This window comes from Vulpes vulpes, chromosome 7, assembly GCF_048418805.1.
Source record: "Vulpes vulpes isolate BD-2025 chromosome 7, VulVul3, whole genome shotgun sequence".
In the NCBI taxonomy this organism is placed as follows: domain Eukaryota; kingdom Metazoa; phylum Chordata; class Mammalia; order Carnivora; family Canidae; genus Vulpes; species Vulpes vulpes.
Genome location: NC_132786.1, coordinates 32239806 through 32258141, shown reverse-complemented (window position 1 = coordinate 32258141; position 18336 = coordinate 32239806). Strand labels below are relative to the sequence as shown.

Below are 18336 nucleotides of genomic sequence, written 5' to 3'. Positions count from 1 at the left end.
CACTAGGAGTATCCCCACTTCTCCAGGCCTCCCCACAGCCCCTCCAAATCCTACCACTGAGGCTGCTTCTGGCCTGGCGTGGAATGCCACCTGCCTGCTATTTGGCATCTGTGGAATCAAATTCCAAGTTTTCCAAAGCTCACCTGGTGTTGCGGGATAGAGGCAGGCCCAGCCCCCAACCACCACTAATCTAACTAATCCGGGGAGGTCCCCAGGTCCAGGGGCCCTGGGACCCACTCTGGAGCAGGCTATGGGTAGCCTCCCGAGCTTAGGGAGAGGAAGGCTCCATTGTGGGGCGGGGGTGCTGACCAGGGTGCTGATCAGGGTGCTGCCAGAGCCAAGGCAGACAGTGGTGAGAGTAGAAACACGGCGCAGGCTGCAGGCCGCAGCCTAGCTAGACTCCAGGAGAGCCCCCTGACCGAGGCCATCAGCGGCTTTAGGTCTTTGGAGCCAGCTGTGCAGTCCTCCATCCTCCCAGCTCCGACCGTGCTGACATCATGGTCAAAGGCCATCCTTCCTTGGCAAGTGACCGAACATAGGTTTCTCAGAGACAGCAGTGAGAAGGCCACCTAACTGAAAGTCTTCTGAGGGAAAACAGCTTCCCCACACATGTCCTGGGCCTCTTTTTATGAAAATTTGCTGCCTTAACAAAAGTGTTTGCTTTGCATTTCATTTAACCTGAACTGCCCATCCCATTGCCACCTGATATCTCTGAACCGCTGTCAGCCGCATGTTCTCTCATTCCTGCTTAGAACTCACTTAGCCCTCGGTCCCTCCAGGAGGGAGGCTGCTATTACTGTTTGGTTTATTTGCAAAATGAGAGTCACATGCATAGATGACAAAATGCAACAGAAGCAAGAATGATGTTGACTCTTTATCCAATCTGGTAAGAACACTGTTGTCAGGCAGAAGGGCACTTTTATTTGTTTAACCCCACCATGTGACAGATAACGCTTTCTGTAGCTCACAGTGTCTAAATTAATTTGTAAAAATAAACTCCAAAATGTATGATAGCTCCAACACAATAGAAGTTTATTTCCCACTTATACTAGACTCGAATAGCACCCCTACGAGTGGGGTAGTTCTTCTCCAAGCAGGGCCTGGGGGTCTAGCATCCTTCCATCTTGTGGCTTTCATCTTCAACATGTAGCTTCCAAGCAATTTATGCTGGTCTGCATCAAGTCTGAAAGGGAAAAGACACAGAGGTTTGTCCATGGGAGGTTTCTTATGGGTCAGGCCTGGAAGCACTACTCACATTGGATCTGTAAGAACTACTTATAGGTGGTATTTATAGATAATTTTTTTAATATTTTTTTTAAATTTTTATTTATTTATGATAGTCACAGAGAGATAGAGAGAGGCAGAGACACAGGCAGAGGGAGAAGCAGGCTCCATGCACCGGGAGCCCGACATGGGACTCGATCCCGGGTCTCCAGGATCGCGCCCTGGGCCAAAGGCAGGCGCCAAACCGCTGCGCCACCCAGGGATCCCCATATAGATAATTTTTTTTAAGTAAGCTCTAGCCCAACATGGGGCTTGAACTCATGACTCTGAGGTCTAGAGTCACATGCTCTACCGATTGAGCCAGCCAGGTGCCCCTCTGGATGAACTATTAGATACAACTGCTTCCCCCTATCTGGGCAGCTCCCAGCAACAAATCCTCTGTGCTTGGGAAGAATCTTTGATGGACAGCTGATCATCTCTGCCACACCATCTAAGCAGTATTATCCCCATTTTACACACAAGGAAACTGAGTATGATATCCAAGGTCACAAAGCTAGTAATTGCAGAGCTAGAATTTAAATCCAGGTGTGTCTTACACCAAAGCCTCTGCTCATTCCACTCCACCAGTTAGACTACACAGGAAAAGAAAATCGAATCAGCACATAAACTTCCAAGAAAACAAGACTCAAGTTGGAGAACTGGTCTTAGAGCACTTAGTTCTAAGTGCTCTTAAAGTCTGCTATGCGGACCCTGAACCATACTGGACCCAGATTTCAGGAAGCAGAAGCTAGATTTATCTCCTTTAAGAGCAATGACAGATTACTACCCAATTTGCAAATGATGACACTGAGGCTCAGAAAAGTTAAATTGTTTACTTAAAGTCACACAGCTACATGGGCTGCTGGCAGGACTACAACCTAGTCTTCTCACTCCGAGTCAAGGGCATAATCCTCAGCTTTCCACCCTTCCCCCCTCATTGGAGGTTTCCACACCCAAGATGGAAATGAAATCGGAGATCAAGATACTCTCCATGCTGGAAAACTTCTTAGAGCAACTATTACCTATTATCTGAATCTAGAAATATGGGTACCTATTCCTAAATTTGAAAAAGTTGAAGACCCTGCCAATATGGAGGTTGAAAGAGTCTCCATCAATTCACAGGGGAAAAGGACAAAACCCCTCAAAGACAAAGACTGTGTACTATTTTTTTGGTACCCTTGAGGCCTCGTATACTACCTGGAAATCTGAGGGCTGTGCAATAAACATCTATTGGATGCAAGTATGAATGAGTAAATGAATGCATTCCCCACTTTCCCAGCAAGAACTAGACATCAAGATGCGTTTCGGGCAAAAAGGAGAAAAAGGAAAAATAAGTCTCTTCTATTTTTCTCTCAGTTCTTGGACCATAACTTATTGTATTATCTTTTTTGTGTTTTCTCCAGTGATTAGAATGCATATTCTTAACTTTTCACAATCTGTTTAGAATTAACCTTGTATCTTTTTATGCAAAATGTAAAAATTTTACCACTGGATAGGTCAGCGTACCATCTCTCCCCATCTTTTATACCATGGTTAATGGCTCTATTTATTACATCTGCATGTGTTGTAAAGTCCACAAGACAATGTTAGAATATGCGCTTTAAATGTCATGTGTGTTTTAGATAAATTAAGAAATGAAAAGTAGTATCTTTGCTTACTCTAGACATTTACCATTTTTTATGTTCTTCACTCTTCTTGAAGATCTGCTTTTCCATTTGGTATCATTTCTTTTCAATCTAAAGAACTTCCTACAGCATTTATTACAGTGCAGGTCAGCTGGCAATGAACTCACTTGGCTCTTTTGGCTATAAATGTCTTTATTTTGCATTCGTTCTTGAAAGACATTTTCCCTGGATATACATTTGGGGTGGACAGGGTTTATTTTTTAATCACTTCAAAGATGCCCTTCCATTGTTTTCTTGCCTCCTTAATTCATTGTCTTTCTGTATGTAAAGCATCCTCTTGAGGCTCCTGGGTGGCTCATTTGGCTAAGCAACTGACTCTTACTTAATTTTGGCTTAGGTCATGATCTCAGGGTCATGAGATTGACCCCAAGTCGAGCCCCACATCAGGCTCTGCACTTAGCTGAGTCTGCTTCTCCCTCTTTCCCACTGCTTCTCCCTGAGTGCTCTCTCTCTCTTATTATAAATCAATCAATCAATCAATCAATCATCCTTTTGCTCTGACTGCTCTCAAGATTTTCTCTTTCTCCTCTGGTTGATGTGCCAAGGCATTCTTTTCCCCATATTTGTCCTTTTGTGGTTTGCTGAAATTTGTGGGGTTTTTTTCTTTTTTATTAAGCAGGTTCACAACTCTGAGATCAAGATCTGAACCAAAATCAAGAGTTGGTTGCTTAACGGAAGGAGCCACCCCACCCAGATGCCCTTGCTGATATTCTTGAATGTGTAAATTTGTCTTTCATCCCATTTGGGAAACATTTTTTCATTATTTCTTTGCATTATTTATTTCTATTCATTTTGCTTATGTTTTCCCTTTCCATTCTTTATTAAGAGTAGATAATTTATACTGATCTATCTTCAAGTTCACAGACTTTTTCTTGATCACATCTGTTCTGATTTTAAGTCCATTCAGTAAACTTTTGCTTCAAAATTTTATTTTCAACTTCTGTGGTCCTTTTTAACAGTTTCTATTTCTTCATTAAGGTTATATATTTTTTTCATTATTTCAGGCATATTTTCTCATATGTTAATGAGTAAAGTAATAAGAACTAATTTAAAATCCTTTTCCTCAGGATCCCTGGGTGTCTCAGCAGTTTAGTGCCTGACTTGGACCCAGGGCATGATCCTGGGATCGAGTGCTACATCGGGCTCCCTGCATGGAGCCTGCTTCCCCCTCTGCCTGTATCTCTGCCTCTCTCTCTCTCTCAGTCTGTCTCTCATTAATAAATAAATAAATAAATAAATAAATAAATAAATAAAAATAAAATAAAATAAAAAATAATAAATAAATAAATAAATAAATAAATAAATAAATAAATAAAATGAAATCCTTTTCCTACTAATTCCAACATTTGGGTCACATAGGGAATCAATCTTCACTGATTGTGCTTTCTCTTGAAAACGAATCACATTTTTCTAGCTCTTTCTGGACTGGATAGCTGTGGATTATATTCTGGACATGATGAATGTTGTGTTGTGGGTACTCTGAATTCTGTTACATTCTGCTGAAGAGTGTGAAGTTGCTACTGCTGCAGTTGTTGTTGTTATAACAACAATTAAAGCGATTAGATTGGTTGGGCTGAAATTGTCAGTTCTGTCTCTTGGATGGCAGCTCAAATCTCAGTCCAAATCTTTTATTTTTAGCTGAGCTGCTTGGATTCTACTCCATGCATGCTGGAACCTGAGATTTGGGTACAGCTTATATTTAGCAGCCACTGTTGCCCAAAACTCTGTCATCTGGTTCTTTAGGCCAGGAAAGTTGCAGGTTTCCTGAAGGAGTTTTAGCTGCCCCACGTGGGATGGATTACAGCTAAAGGCCATAATAAGTGGGAAACTTATCCCACACTGTCCCCTTCCTCCAGGTGTCAACTGTGCCTTCAGGTAGCTACCTCTTGAATTTTGTCTAGAGCTTACAGTTATTATCTGTTTGGAGGGGGTTCATCTGATAGGTGCTTACTTGATTATGCTGGAAGTAGAACCCTCTCAGTGTATTTTGAGAGGGGAAAAGACCAGCTGTTCTAATAAGATTACCTCTCATAGTTCCTTGTCCTGCCACAGTTCATAAAACTTTCCAAACTTTCAAAGGTGAAAGAGGAGTGCTTGCGGTGGAGATGTGGGAGGAACAGAATTTCGAGCAGAACTAAAAATTCAGACATGACTAGATATTTTACATGCATTATTACACATGTCTTTAACATGTCAAGAAGCATTTACTGGGCATCCACCATATGCCAAACAGGAAAATTTCAACCAGGGCTCCTAATGAATGGATAGGGCATATCAAAGCTCTTCCAACCCTGATTAATATGAATATAGATATTGTCCTCTACCACATGTGATATAATTAACAATAATAATCATTATTCTGAGTTTCAAATGTGTGTCATGCACAGGTTCTAACCATCACAAGAATCCTGCATTTTTATCATCTCTATTTTATATGAGCAGCGCTGTGAAGTGGAAAACAACCAGGTGTCAGATAAGCCTAGGTTTCGATCATAACTTTGACTCTAACTAAATGGCCACAGCCTAAGGCCAATTGCTTAACATCGGCAAGCCCCAGTTAACTTACCTATAAACTGAGCATTTAGAGTTGTTGTAATGGTAAAAAATAGCAGAAATAGAACACCTAATACAGAACCTGGTTTATCTAGCTACCATTCTTTTCACAGACAAGAATACTTAAGATTAGGAAGTTTAAATAACTTGTTCACAAATAGGAAGTTATCTTGCCATCTAATAAGTGTCATAACTGGGCTTCAACCTCATGTCTGTGCACTTCCTTTATAGCTGGCTGCATTATCTCCATAATAACCACCAATTATTGAGGACCTATTATGTCTAAGAACTATCCTAGGTGTATAGCACTGAAACTAACCAAAAGATTAAAAAAAAAAAAAAGACCCTCTGATCAGTCATTTTTCCCCTTATGTAATCATCAGAATTATAGGTCTTTAAGATATCTTTTACTAACCCAGGGTTAGGGTCTTCCCTTCCTTAAGGGAAGCACCTTCACTTGATAGGGTTGCTGTCTACCCCAAAATGCAAGAGAAAGACACACTAGCTATTTTCCTAGAGGGCAGAGGTCTTATAAATGGCCACCTGGTCCTTCCTTTATTCAAGAATATATTTAAATGACCCAGAGGAGTGGGGAGAGAATGAAGTTTGGACAGAATATTTAAGGTTCCCTCAAGCCAATGACACAGTCAACAGCCCTCTGCTCCTTTCTTTGCATGGGAGAGTCAACCTGGGTATTATTTACTCATTTAGATCACTCATTTCAATCAAATTCTGAACTACAATAAAATTTCCTTTGTCAAGCCTTCATTAGCAGGTTCAAGATTCTGGACGAGTATATACAGACCTTCCATACCCACATAGTTATTTAAAGTTATCACTAAATTCAGTTTGAAGCAATTATCTAGTGGATTGGCCAGATTCCACCTCTCTCCTATATAGCATAATGTATTGTATCCTTTCTGTTCATTATCCAACATTGTTGACTTATAGGTTGGTGTTAAATCTTAGTCACATTGCCAGACCTACTGGTATATCTATTCACACATTTATCTGTTCAATAAATAACTCTCAAATGCCTGCCTATGTCAGACACAGAAACTAGAGATATGCACAGTTGTGTTTCACGATCTCTATCACAACTTGATACAGTGAACAGCACCTTGGGTCTGAAGTCAGAGGTCTGTCTTCTTTATTCACTAAATGAAAGACCTCAGTTAAGTCCTTTAACTTCATGGAATTTCAATTTGCACAACTATAAAGTGAGAATAATTTGCCTGCAATCTTTAACTAACAGGGTCTTGCAAGTTTCAAATAAAATGATATAAACAAAAACATTAAAATTGTAAAATAGTATATAAATAGAAACTATCATTCTAATTAAATATTACATATCATTTATATTTATTGTCTGTTTTCTTCACTATACACTCCTAATAGTTTTCATGAGCAGAGCTAGTACTATTATTATAATAGATAAATGCTGCATCATTAGACAAAGATAGGCTCTACATAGAGCAGTAGAGGGTGAGGGAATTTTTCGAAGATAGTATATTTTTGACAAATGTTTTCATTTGTTTTCTTTATCAAATAAAGAAAGCAGCCCAGCCTTCTTGGAGCTTACAAGATAGTCACAAGTACAGATACTGGCCATTTAATTATTGGTTTGATTGGTGTTAGTAGAAAAGAATTAAGAGGTGCCATAGAAGCACAAAATAAGGATAAGTCCCTAGCAGAAGGGAGGAGAGCCCCAGTGAGAAAATAATCCCCAAGCTGAGCTCTGGAGGATAAGTAGTAGTTAACTATGCAGGGAGGGAAGTAGAAGAAGTGCTCCAACAAAGAGAGTAGAACGTTTGAAAGACCAGAATCAAGGGTAGCAATAGTTGATTTTAAAAGGTGTCAAAACTGTGGTGTCTGGGTGGTTCAGTTGGTTAGGTGCCCAACTCTTAGTTTCTCCTTGGATCATGATCTTGGGGTTGCAGGATTGGGTGCCACACTCAGTGGGGAGACGGCTCGGGATTCTCTCCCTCTCCCCTCCCCCCACTCACACACTTTCTCTCTCTCTAAGATAAATAAATCTTAAAAAAAAAAAAAAAAAGGTGTCGAAATAAACCTGGTATGTCAGGCCTGGAGAGAACCAAGATCAGAGAGGCATGAGATCAGCCTGGTGACTCACGCAGAGGTCACACCATGCAGAGTCTTCTAGAGCACATTACAAATTTGGGTTCATGAAAAGCCATTGGAGGATTTTAAGCAGGAATAATATTATCGTATTTTCCTTTTTATAACGTAACTTTGACAATGGAATGGGAAATAGATCTCAAAGGGCAGGAGTAAGTGTAAGAAGGCCAGTTAAGGGATCCCTGGGTGGCGCAGCGGTTTGGCGCCTGCCTTTGGCCCAGGGCGCGGTCCTCGAGAACCGGGATCGAGTCCCACGTGGGGCTCCCAGTGCATGGAGCCTGCTTCTCCCTCTGCCTGTGTCTCTGCCTCTCTCTCTCTCTCACTGTGTGCCTATCATAAATAAATAAAATAAAAAAAAAAAAAATTTAAAAAAAAAGAAGGCCAGTTAAGAGCCTATTGCGATGATCCAGGGAAGAGATAATAATGGTGCCTTGTACTAAGCTGGTGGCAGTGAGATAAAGAAGTGTCTAGATCTAAAATTATATAAGAGATATAAATGGCTAGACTAGAGTTCTAGAAATACTGACATGAAGCAGTGAGAGAAAGAGAGAACTCAAGATATTTCAAGTTTCTAGTTTGAGTAACTGGGTATGACAATGATACTCGCACAGAGAGGTAACTGTAGAAGGACCAGGGTGGGAGGGAAAGATAATAAAGGGGTTTGGGAAATATTATGTTCAAGGTGCTTGGGGCAGAAAATACTAATTGTCCTCCCAGCCTTCATTCTGGGGATCTACGGGGTAAAGAGAAGGTACAAAGAACTTGATCTGTCTGGTCAGTTAGATAAAATTTGTCCTTGGACCTCAGGTCATTTGTTTAATTTCTGATTATTCTATAGGGGTTGATAAAGTCCAGGATCTTCTACTTTTAATTCTCACAACAGTGTCCAGGATCTTAACTGATACAAGGCTGCCCAGGTGGTACCACATTCCCTAGCTTAGCTTGCAACGAAGTATGGCCCAGTGGATTGGGCATATAAGCACCACATATGATGCTCAGTTTCTGGAAAGAGAGTTCGTTGTCCTCAGCTTCCTCTTCCCACTTCACGCATGCTGGAACATAATGCCATTGAGACATTTTTCACCCCGTAGAAGAGTGGACAGTGCTCTAGATGGTGGAGTAACAAGATAGAAAAGAAAGCCAAAAAGTCCTGGACAACAGCATGAAGCAGAGCCACTTGCTCTCCCTGGAATGCCCAGAAACTCTGGACTATGGTGTGAAACAGAAATAAACTGCAGTCTGATTTGAGCCACTGTAATTTTATACTCTGTTTGAGCAGTGTAGCCAAGTGGAACTGCCTGGTGAAAAGGTAGAGAGAGGGTCTCAGGAGAGGTAGAGAGTCTTCAGAACATAAAAGGCTATTGAAGCCATGGCAAAGACATAAATAGTCTTGGCAAGAGACGAAAGAGGTTGAGAAAGCAGAGAGTTGGTCAAAACCCTCAGGACGCCAACAAAAGAGTCAGGTGCTAAAACCTCAGCTGATGAAGCAACCTGACAATGCCCAGAAAAGTGAGCAGACTCCAGGAGAATGCAGTGCTCCAGAAGCAGGTGGGCGGTGCTGGCAGGGAGCATTAGCATCTATTTAGTGGCTTGGAGTTAGTGGCTTGGAGCTCACTGGTGACCTCGGGGAGAAACTCCAAGGGCATGGAAGGAAGCAGAAGCCATGCCCAAGTAAACTGAGAGGCAACAGCAGTGTAAGTACAGCATGGTTGTTCAGAGAGTATGGCTGGAAAGAGCAGGGAGGAGGTAGCTAATCTAGAGATTACGGCAGGGGTGGCATTTTTTAAGATGGAGGAGATTTGGATATGTGTAGGTGGTAAAGATAGAGGGAAGCATGAATATAAGTCGTAGTTTGAGATCACAAGGAGGCGAGAAAAAATGGGATGATTTAGAGCAAAGTGGTGAAACTGGCCACAAAGAGAAGAAAAAGATACGGCTTCTATTTTACCAGAAGGGAAGCGTTTTGCAACCACACATCTGCTCCACCAACCTGAGTCCAGGTTCGCAACCCCTTTCTGTCATCACATTAGACAAGCAATTACCAAATCAGTCAAGTGGGACTAATAAAGATTTTTGAATAAACATTTATAATAATGGTCTAGCTTTTGCAGAGTTTTGAAGCCAACCTAATTAGTGGATGCTGGATGGCCGAAATTGTCCACATTTCATTATGTGCTCTGATATGTGTATACAAAATACAGGCAAACCCCAATTAGAAAGTTAGAATAAGGGCTTCTTGAAGGCAGGACTTAGATACAATTTTTGTTTGAGTCCCCAGCATTTAATGGGTGCTCGATAAATATATCAAGGATTCCGTTAAATTAAAACTAGGTTTCACAAAACAATTATATTTCTTTACCAAAGAATTGACCACCAGTTAATTTCATGTTAGCCAGCAACCCTGATGTATTTAAACTTCAAATAAAAACTTACTTTTGAATTCTGGCTATAAATACCTTTTTTTTTTAAAGACTTTATTTATTGAGAGAGAGTGAGTGAGCAAGAGAGAGAGCACAAGCAGGGGGAAGAAGCAGAAGGAAAGGGAGATACAGGCTCCCCACTGAGAGACTGATGTGGGACTCAATCCCAGGGCCCTGGGATCATGACCTGAGCTGAAGGTAGATGCTTAACCAACCAAGCCACCCAGGTGCCCCTATAAATAAATACCTTTAGCATTTTGAATTATTACTGTCGAATCTAGCCACTCTAGTACTTTAGGGAAATACCTATTAAGTAAAATCAAGAACCCCAAACCTTTTAAATCAGTAAGAAGAGGTGATAGCACTGGAGAAGACATCAGTGGTGGAAAAAATTCTGAAATTTCAAAAGCTGGGAGTTGGGGAGTGGGGAGAGGAGAATACAGAGGACCCTCACCTGACTAGCCAGGTAAACTTTGTCTCTGTGCCTCGGGTCATTTTAATAGATTTACTTAATTTCTTATTCTATCGTAGGTTGACAATGTCCAGGGCCTACCTATCTATCTTGCCCTCGAGGTGAGTTTCTCCTTGAGGCCAAAAAGTGATTATAGGAAGGAAATACATAGCTATACATGCTCTGGCTCCAGTTTTTACTAAAGCTCTAAAACTCACCCTACCATGTCCTTGGTTTCTGAATTATTAGTCTATTCACCCTCTTTGCCCCCTGTCACAAGATGTAACTAAGACACATTGACAGTTCCCAGAGAGCTGTGTTTCTCTCTTCCGGGTCACTGCAAGTAACCCTCAAGAACACAGCTCAGACGATTTGGTTGATGAGAACCCCCACCTTTGGTCTTTATCTGCCTGAAGTGACTGGGGGCATGGAAACGGCGCTCCAGAGAGAGGCGAGCCAGTGCCATCCCTTCATTTGTAGGTGAGAAGCCTGCCTAAGACAGGAAGCAATTTGCCCGAGGTCGTGTGGCCACGGTGAGCAGCAGGTGCAGGCTCCGACTGGGATCTGATCTCCTGGCTCCTGGCCCAGGGTTTCCCTGAGAGACCCCCAAATGAAGACATTCTCCCTTTTGCAAACATTTACTCCTGGCCATTGCTATCTTTTTTATACAGGGCAGGAAGGAGAAGAACATAGGCATTTCTGGCCATATGCTCTATTTTTTCTAAGCTAAGAAATCACTGCAGGCCAGATCTGTCCCTGAGTGACATATGCTTTCCATTCTCCAGCCTATTGTTTTATGCAAAAGCCTCCATGAGATCATGGAGACTTGAAAACCCACCTGAATGTGCCACCTTACTTCTGAGTATATTCATACCACCTTCACTCCCCCATCCTAAAAATATTACCAATATCTGATCTGCCTGGGTTCCCTATTCCATTTCATAAATTTGTCCTCTCAAAGAAAGGCATCCAGGCCTTCAAGGGCCACCTAGTCCATAGCCATGACTTGGAGATGGCCAGGGAGCAAAGATAATCCTCAGAAGAAAGAGTCACACCTCTGGGGTCCTTTTATGTCTTCCAGGCATTTGCACGCATATATTTATACACCCATAAACATGCATACACACACAAACACACACACACACACACACACACACACATGTGGCTGCCACACAAGCCAAAATGCAAAAAGAAAGGCCTGCGCAGAAGAGGAGAAAATGTCCCCTTTATATCTGCAGGCTGCCTCCAGCAAAAGCATTCCTAAATACGATAGGTTAAATATATTGCTGCCATTACACTCTACAAGAAACACATTCCATAAAAACGAAGGTGCCGTAAATTATACAAATATGATGCTAACAAGCCAGGAAATGCACCGCTAATGAGGTCAGCTACAGAACTCCCGCAGCGCTGCAAATCAGGTGCCAATCCTGCATGTGAGGTACAAGAACGGCATTGGGTCAGCATTTTCCAAGTGCGTCTGTAACCTGCTGTTTGGTGTATGGTTACACAGGTAGATAAAAAGCCTCCGCTTCTCCCCCCATGGCACCCCCCCAACTTTGTTTATGTGTCAAATATCCAAGCCACCAGACGAGCATGCTCTGCATTAATGTACCTGACTATTATGCCTATTGTTCTCCTGCTCAGAGTAGAGAATTAGTCACTCAGATGTGTAAATATTGGTTACAGTTTTGAAGCATGCAAGCTTTGTGTTTCTATCAGCCCCATTCCTGGAGGAATTATGCATGCTGTTGGCACCGGGTTTTGTACACACTGTATTTGCTAAAGCTCTAAAAATCAAATAAACATGTTCTCGGCTCCTGAATTATTAGACCATTCACCATCTTTCCCCGTTAGGGGGGGAAACAATAAACACGCCGAAATGTGGCATTTAGGAACTGCAACAAGATTTCTGCTTGGCATTTACAAGTTGGAGAACAATCAAAACACCCTTCCTATGCCTTTGTCACAAGGCCTTCAGCAAAGAGAGCCAAGAAGCCTCTGCAATAGCTCCTGACCTCTAGGTAAATGTGACCTTCACCTCGGGTCTGCGTGCAGCCTCCACCCACGGACATGTGTCGGGCGCAGTGATTGGTACTGCTCCCAGAGATAAGGGCGGAGAGGGACTTCGAGACTGTGGGCATTGGGGAAATCCATCTCACCCAAATTCGGAGGCCAGAGCTGCACCTGCTAAGAGCAGCCTGGCCTTCCCCTCTGAGAGTTCCATCCAGCCTCTACTTCCTGCCCATGGCTGGGATTACTGCGCTGAAGAAGTTAGATGTACCCAGTACACGAAAGAGCCTCTCAGACTGGCAGCGATTTGGAAGCAGAGAGGGCAGCCAATTTGATAGGCCAATCCCATGGTATTTCTTGGCACATTCTTTTTGCCCTACCAGGATCCAGCGTAATTAAGCTTTAAAGCCATTGAGGGTGAGCGAATAGAAAAGTGAGAAGTTTCATGTGAGATGCACAAAAAGAATGTAGAGCGAACATTTAGCAGATAAATAGGATCACAAAAATATCTCCTACATCCCCCGATGCTAAGCAAGGTATTTATGGTACAGCTTCAATTTCGAGCCAACAGCAGGGGTGGGAGGTCGTTTTGTTCTGAACCGCCTGGCCTAGCCCTAGTCTCAGACACCTGTTTATACTCTCTCGCGAAGGCTCTGTTGAGTCTGCTCCCCCCAGTCCAGAGGCCCTGCCGCAGATCTATTTGTATACACATATCCTCGGTTTTGGAAATAACTTCGGCACATAAATGCCATTATTTCCAACAGAGTTGGTGTAAACCATATTTACTACTCAAATACTCAGCTAAAAATCGAGCTGTAAGGGAACTGTAGCAGCAGCACAACAGCAACAAAGAAATCGGTGACAGCTACAAACCACAACCACAAATCAAACAAATTCGTAAAGTGGCCTTGAGGTGGGAAGCACAAAGCAAAGACATAGCGAGGTGGCAAGCTGTGGCAGCGCTCCACACATAGGAAAGAAAACTGAATTAGTAATTCCCTGCTCTAAATTAAATACAGACTACATGTGGGGAGCACACAGGGATATAAAGAGGCAAGAGGAAGGCTCGGAAGGGAGGGGGACCCAGTGAGATGCACTAGTTGTTCTCACTCCCACAAAAATCTCCACGGCCTGTGTGATCGTAGACAAGGGGATCTCAGGGTCTACACAGAGAGAGCTGAGCTGTGCTGATGCTCCACCGAGGCCTGTCCAGACCAGAGGAAATATCAGAGGGGCAGCACACCCGCAAGCCAAGACTCTCTTCCCTTGGAGGCGTGAACTGTCCAATCAAGAAAGATAAAGCCACAACCCCAGAGCCTCACTCACACCCCACGTGGGAATTTTCATTCATTCATTTTTCCGACAAGCATTTTACTAAGCACTCGACCTGCCGTGTGTCTGGCACTGGAGAGGACAAATGTATGTGAGACGCTATAGTCTAACAGGAGAATAAGAAATGTTCAATAAGAAAATCATGGTTACATAAGCAAATGACGATGCTTTTCAGGAAAAAAAAAATACAAAGAGCATTGTGCGATTGATAACCGAGGGTAGAGAGTGATACAGGCTGTACATGCTGACCACGACCCAAGTGAAGAGAGAGCACTGTGGGCTGGGTGAGCCAGGAGGGCTTCAAGGAGGAGGTGGGCTCTGAAGGTAAACAGGACTCAGAGAAGCAGAACAGAGGCAGGAGAATTGTGTGGGGTCAAGGCCAGGAGGTGGGGACAAACATGGCCTGGTTGGGAAGCCAACAGTGACCATTTTGACAGATGCACAGATTTGCCTCTATAGGAGATTTCTTGACAGGAGAACAGAGGCAGGTAAGAGTCTGTTTCTACTGAACACCAACCAGGCTGATGTTAGACATTGGGTCATGTTTTAAAATTACCTGTAATGAACACAAGGCCCCTTTCAATAGAAGGAAAACCCCATATTCGTGTATTTTACATACATTTACATCTAGGGTAGGTGCCAGAACAGGCACAGGGCTGGGTGTGGAAGAGGGTGGGTGCATCTGCCCACAGCCTGCATGTGTGTACACTCGGAAACAGCGTGCACTGGGGTCTCTCACGCCCCCTTCCTCCTGGAAAGCACGGAAGCAGCACAGTGTGCTTGCAGACAGCCGGGCTTCCTCTCAGGCAAAATGTGTGTGTTTGGGGAAAGAGGGGGCGACTGCGGGGGAGGGACAGAGAGCTAAGTTTCTGCAGGCCACAGAAGGTACTTGAACTCTGGGAAGGTCGGCTGTTTGTAATGAGGATGAGTTGAGAATCACCATAACCAGAACAGACTAAGTGTGAAATATGCATTTTTCTCTTTCATTTCACACTATTTTTACGAGACCTCTGTGGAGATGCAGCAAGCGAAGCCCTTGGCTTGAGCCCTGCAGGGTTGGCAGATTTATTACTGAATTAAAAAAGAAGAAGAAGAAGAAGAAGGAGAAGGAAAGAAAACAGTTCAGCTGTCTGTCCAGGTAGAAGGATTATCTCTACTTGAAAGAAACCAGACCAAAAATGCCTTGCTTGGGCCGAGAGAGGCACCCCTGCTCTGCCCAAAGCTGTGCCTTCTGCTGCAGCCAAAATTGCCACTAATTCTTAAAATGGTTCTTAATCCCATCTCCAGCCTGGCTGCAGGAACCAGACTATCTGTCCCCTGCCCTTTCTGCAGCAAACTCTCAATGGCTCTCCCACCATGGCGACACTGCCCGCCTGTCGCATACTGACAATGGGCCCATACCTAAAAACAGCCCTCCCCCCCCGCCCCCCAGGTCACACAGGGGACCGTGTCTGGAAAAGCAAAGTACCGCCAGAGTTCAGGCTCCCAGAGTCAGGAACACCTGTCCTCGGACCTCTGCCCGACCCTTCTCCACCCAGGGCTCAACCCAGAACCAGCCTAGCCTTGAGGCAAATACCTAATCGCATTTGCACAAATAGGAAGGCCAGTTGAGAGTACCACAGACGGCTTAGTAGAATTTACGAAATGCTCTTCCACTCCCATCATCCCATTTGACCGATTTTCCATTTTAAGCTATTGTACTGTACTCTTGCTACGTGCCAGGCACCGGGCTAGGCACCGGGCATACAAAGGGTATGAAGAAGGAGCCCCTGACCTTGGGACCATGCTCATAGCTCAACGGGCTGCTTCTCCCAGACCCCACTCGGGGAGGGATTACTTTTATACCCAGGGAATAGGTTGAGAAAACTAGAACTCCAAGAAACTAAATAGGAGCCCAAGGCCACAGAGCCCATAAAGGCAAACTCCATACCTGGGAGCCAGCTCATCAAATCCACATTCTACAGGCCCTACACCCTCCTAAGGGGTTCACCAGAGGCTCTGCTTTCTGGGTCTGTGTTATTTCTCCTTCAATCCTTAGAACACACGGCCCTCGTCCTTCTCTTCGGTAGGGAGCTGTGTTGCTTCGTGCCTTTATCGAAGGCCACACTCACCCTGGAGAGGAGCTCATTTTCAGATCAGCAACCCTCCTGCTCCCCAGTAGCTGAGCCTGTTGTCATGTTCCTATTTCTTGCTGCTTGCTTGCCTTGGCCATGGACAACTGGTTGGCTCTTCCCACCTCTCTAAATCTTCTAATCCCCAAACTTTGCCTGCTCCCCTCCCAGAAACCAAGGTCCCAGATGTCCTGGCTGGAGCTTCTTTGTCAAACCCACCAGGAATAAAGGAGCCATGCCCCCAGCACTTAGCCCCCAGTGTCTCCCCTGAGAGTGGCCCTGCCATCCTTCGGGAGCATACCTCTTGGCCTCAGCTTTCAGTTCCCTGTCCCACACCCCTCCCCTCACTCCAGTCCCCAAGGAATTGTGTGTATGGGGGTGAGGGGGGGGGGATTCGTGTTTGCAAAGTGCTGTGAGGAAGAAAAGAGCCAAGCACTTCCCATCCACAGGAAGAAAGCAATTTTAATTGAAAAATGAAATCACAGATTACATGCAAATCTTTGTTGGCAAATTTCAATTACCATCAAATTAAATGCATAGCTAAGCTAAGCATCTTCGGGACACTCCATTTAATGTTTTCCCAGGATATGTCCACAGCAATCAGAGGAGGCATGCTAGGTGTCCTCCTGCAGAACGAGACCCTGGGGAAGAATTCAGGGAGCTCAAGCTCTAGCTGCTTAGGGTCCCCCACATTCAGGCTTTAAACAAACTTATCTCGGCTGTGAAGTGAGAAAAGAGGACAGGAGAAGGCAGGAGTTCCCACCGGCTTTACCCATTCGGCTTCCTATCTTTCAAAAAAGCAGGCATCAGCAAATGAAAAATTAGAAAATATTCTTCAAGCCGCAAAATTAAAATTCGTGTCCCCCAATTACCTCATCTTTTCCTATGATTTAATAGAGGAGAACACTGGAGCTCAGCGAACCCCTTGATCAAGCTGAGGCGGCCAGCTGCAGAAGCAGAGGCATCAACATAGGTTGCATCATGCCCAGGACAGGATTTTGTTCCTGGTCTAGTGGACTCTAAGGAATGGGGTTCACACTCTGTGGAAAGCTGGGGATGGTAAAGCTGCTTCTATACTGCTATTTATCATTTTATTTTCATATCCTACTTTGTCTCGTTGGCTGTGTCAGGCACTCTGCTCACTGCCACGTTTCACTCAGTATGTTCAACACACGTGGCCCAAGGGCTCACCTTGCACCGGGCACCACACTGGTCCCAGACACTGCAAAACCAGAGAGGTGAACCCCCTTGCGCTCCTCACCGCCACAATCCCATCGTGCAGGTGCCATGTCTCCCGACGTGAACACTGCCACAACTGTGCCTGAGACTGGTTTTAGAACAGTCTCTCCAACTAGACTGTAAGCACGTTGGGGACAGAGCCACAATCGGGAATCTGTGCATTGATCTATGCCCAACACACTTGAGTACTTCCCCCAACTACATTAATGGAAAGTAATCCACATTTGAAAGAAAGCACTAACATCATGGTAGTTGTCGCTCAGAGAAAGTGGGGATGTCCATAGGAAGTTTGCCCTGAACTACAAAGAGGTTCTCCTAGATGTCTTTCATCCAAGCAGGAAGTTTCTTATCACTAGATGATAATTTCCATGTTGCCCAACACCTGAGTGGCTGGAAGACCCCAAGGAGGATTCACTTAAGCCATAGTCGTGCCCATCACAGCATGTGCCTGGCCCTGGGACACCCCTGCTTTTTGCCTGCTGTCAGACCTCCAGACCTTCTGTACACCTGCAGACAGAGGGGATGGGGGAGGAATGGGAGAAGGATGTGATTGTCAGGCCTGTCCCCAGAGTGGAACGAACAGTTCTGTGAGTTGGAAAGGCCGCCAAAGCCAGTGCCCCCATCCTGAGTCTGGTGAGAAAAGCCAGAAGGAGTGTGACAGGCCCAGGCTGCTGGGGAGAAAGTCCCCCTCCTCAGGGCCCCGGGCCCCAGCCAGGGCGGCTCTCGCTCGACTCCGCCTCTGCAGAGCATGTGGGTTCTTGCGGCCTTATCTGCCAGATGGCTCCCGGAGGGGATGATTTATTAGGTGCAGAAAGCTCGCTGATAAATTTTACTGCAAGTCCCCGGCAGAAGACTGGGGGTAGCAACAGCCCAGCACAGGCAGCTCTAATGGAAAGTGCCGTCACCAAAGAGCAAAGCATTATTTATGACTGTCTGTAATGCCGTTCGGGGGAAATTCATCATCGCCTCCCTGCTCCGTGCGCGGGGACAGCCGCGCTGCGGGGCGGGGGAGCCGGGACAGGTGGGGAACAGTTCGAGCATCTCTGGGAATCTGCCGGGGGAGAGCGGGCCGTATTTTCCCTCTGTGACCCCGCTCCCCTTGTCAAGCGCTGACCTACAAGTCCCCTCGC

General features: G+C 44.6%; 1 long non-coding RNA gene across 1 annotated transcript in view; it reads right to left on the bottom strand.

Annotated features, from left to right (window-relative positions):
* Positions 1-1006: 1006 nt before the first annotated feature.
* Positions 1007-18336, bottom strand: part of LOC140599489 (uncharacterized) — a 90051-nt gene continuing 72721 nt past the window's right edge. Inside the window, exon 3 of the long non-coding RNA XR_012002376.1 lies at positions 1007-1183. This is a non-coding gene — a long non-coding RNA (uncharacterized lncRNA). The remainder of the gene's footprint in view (positions 1184-18336) is intronic.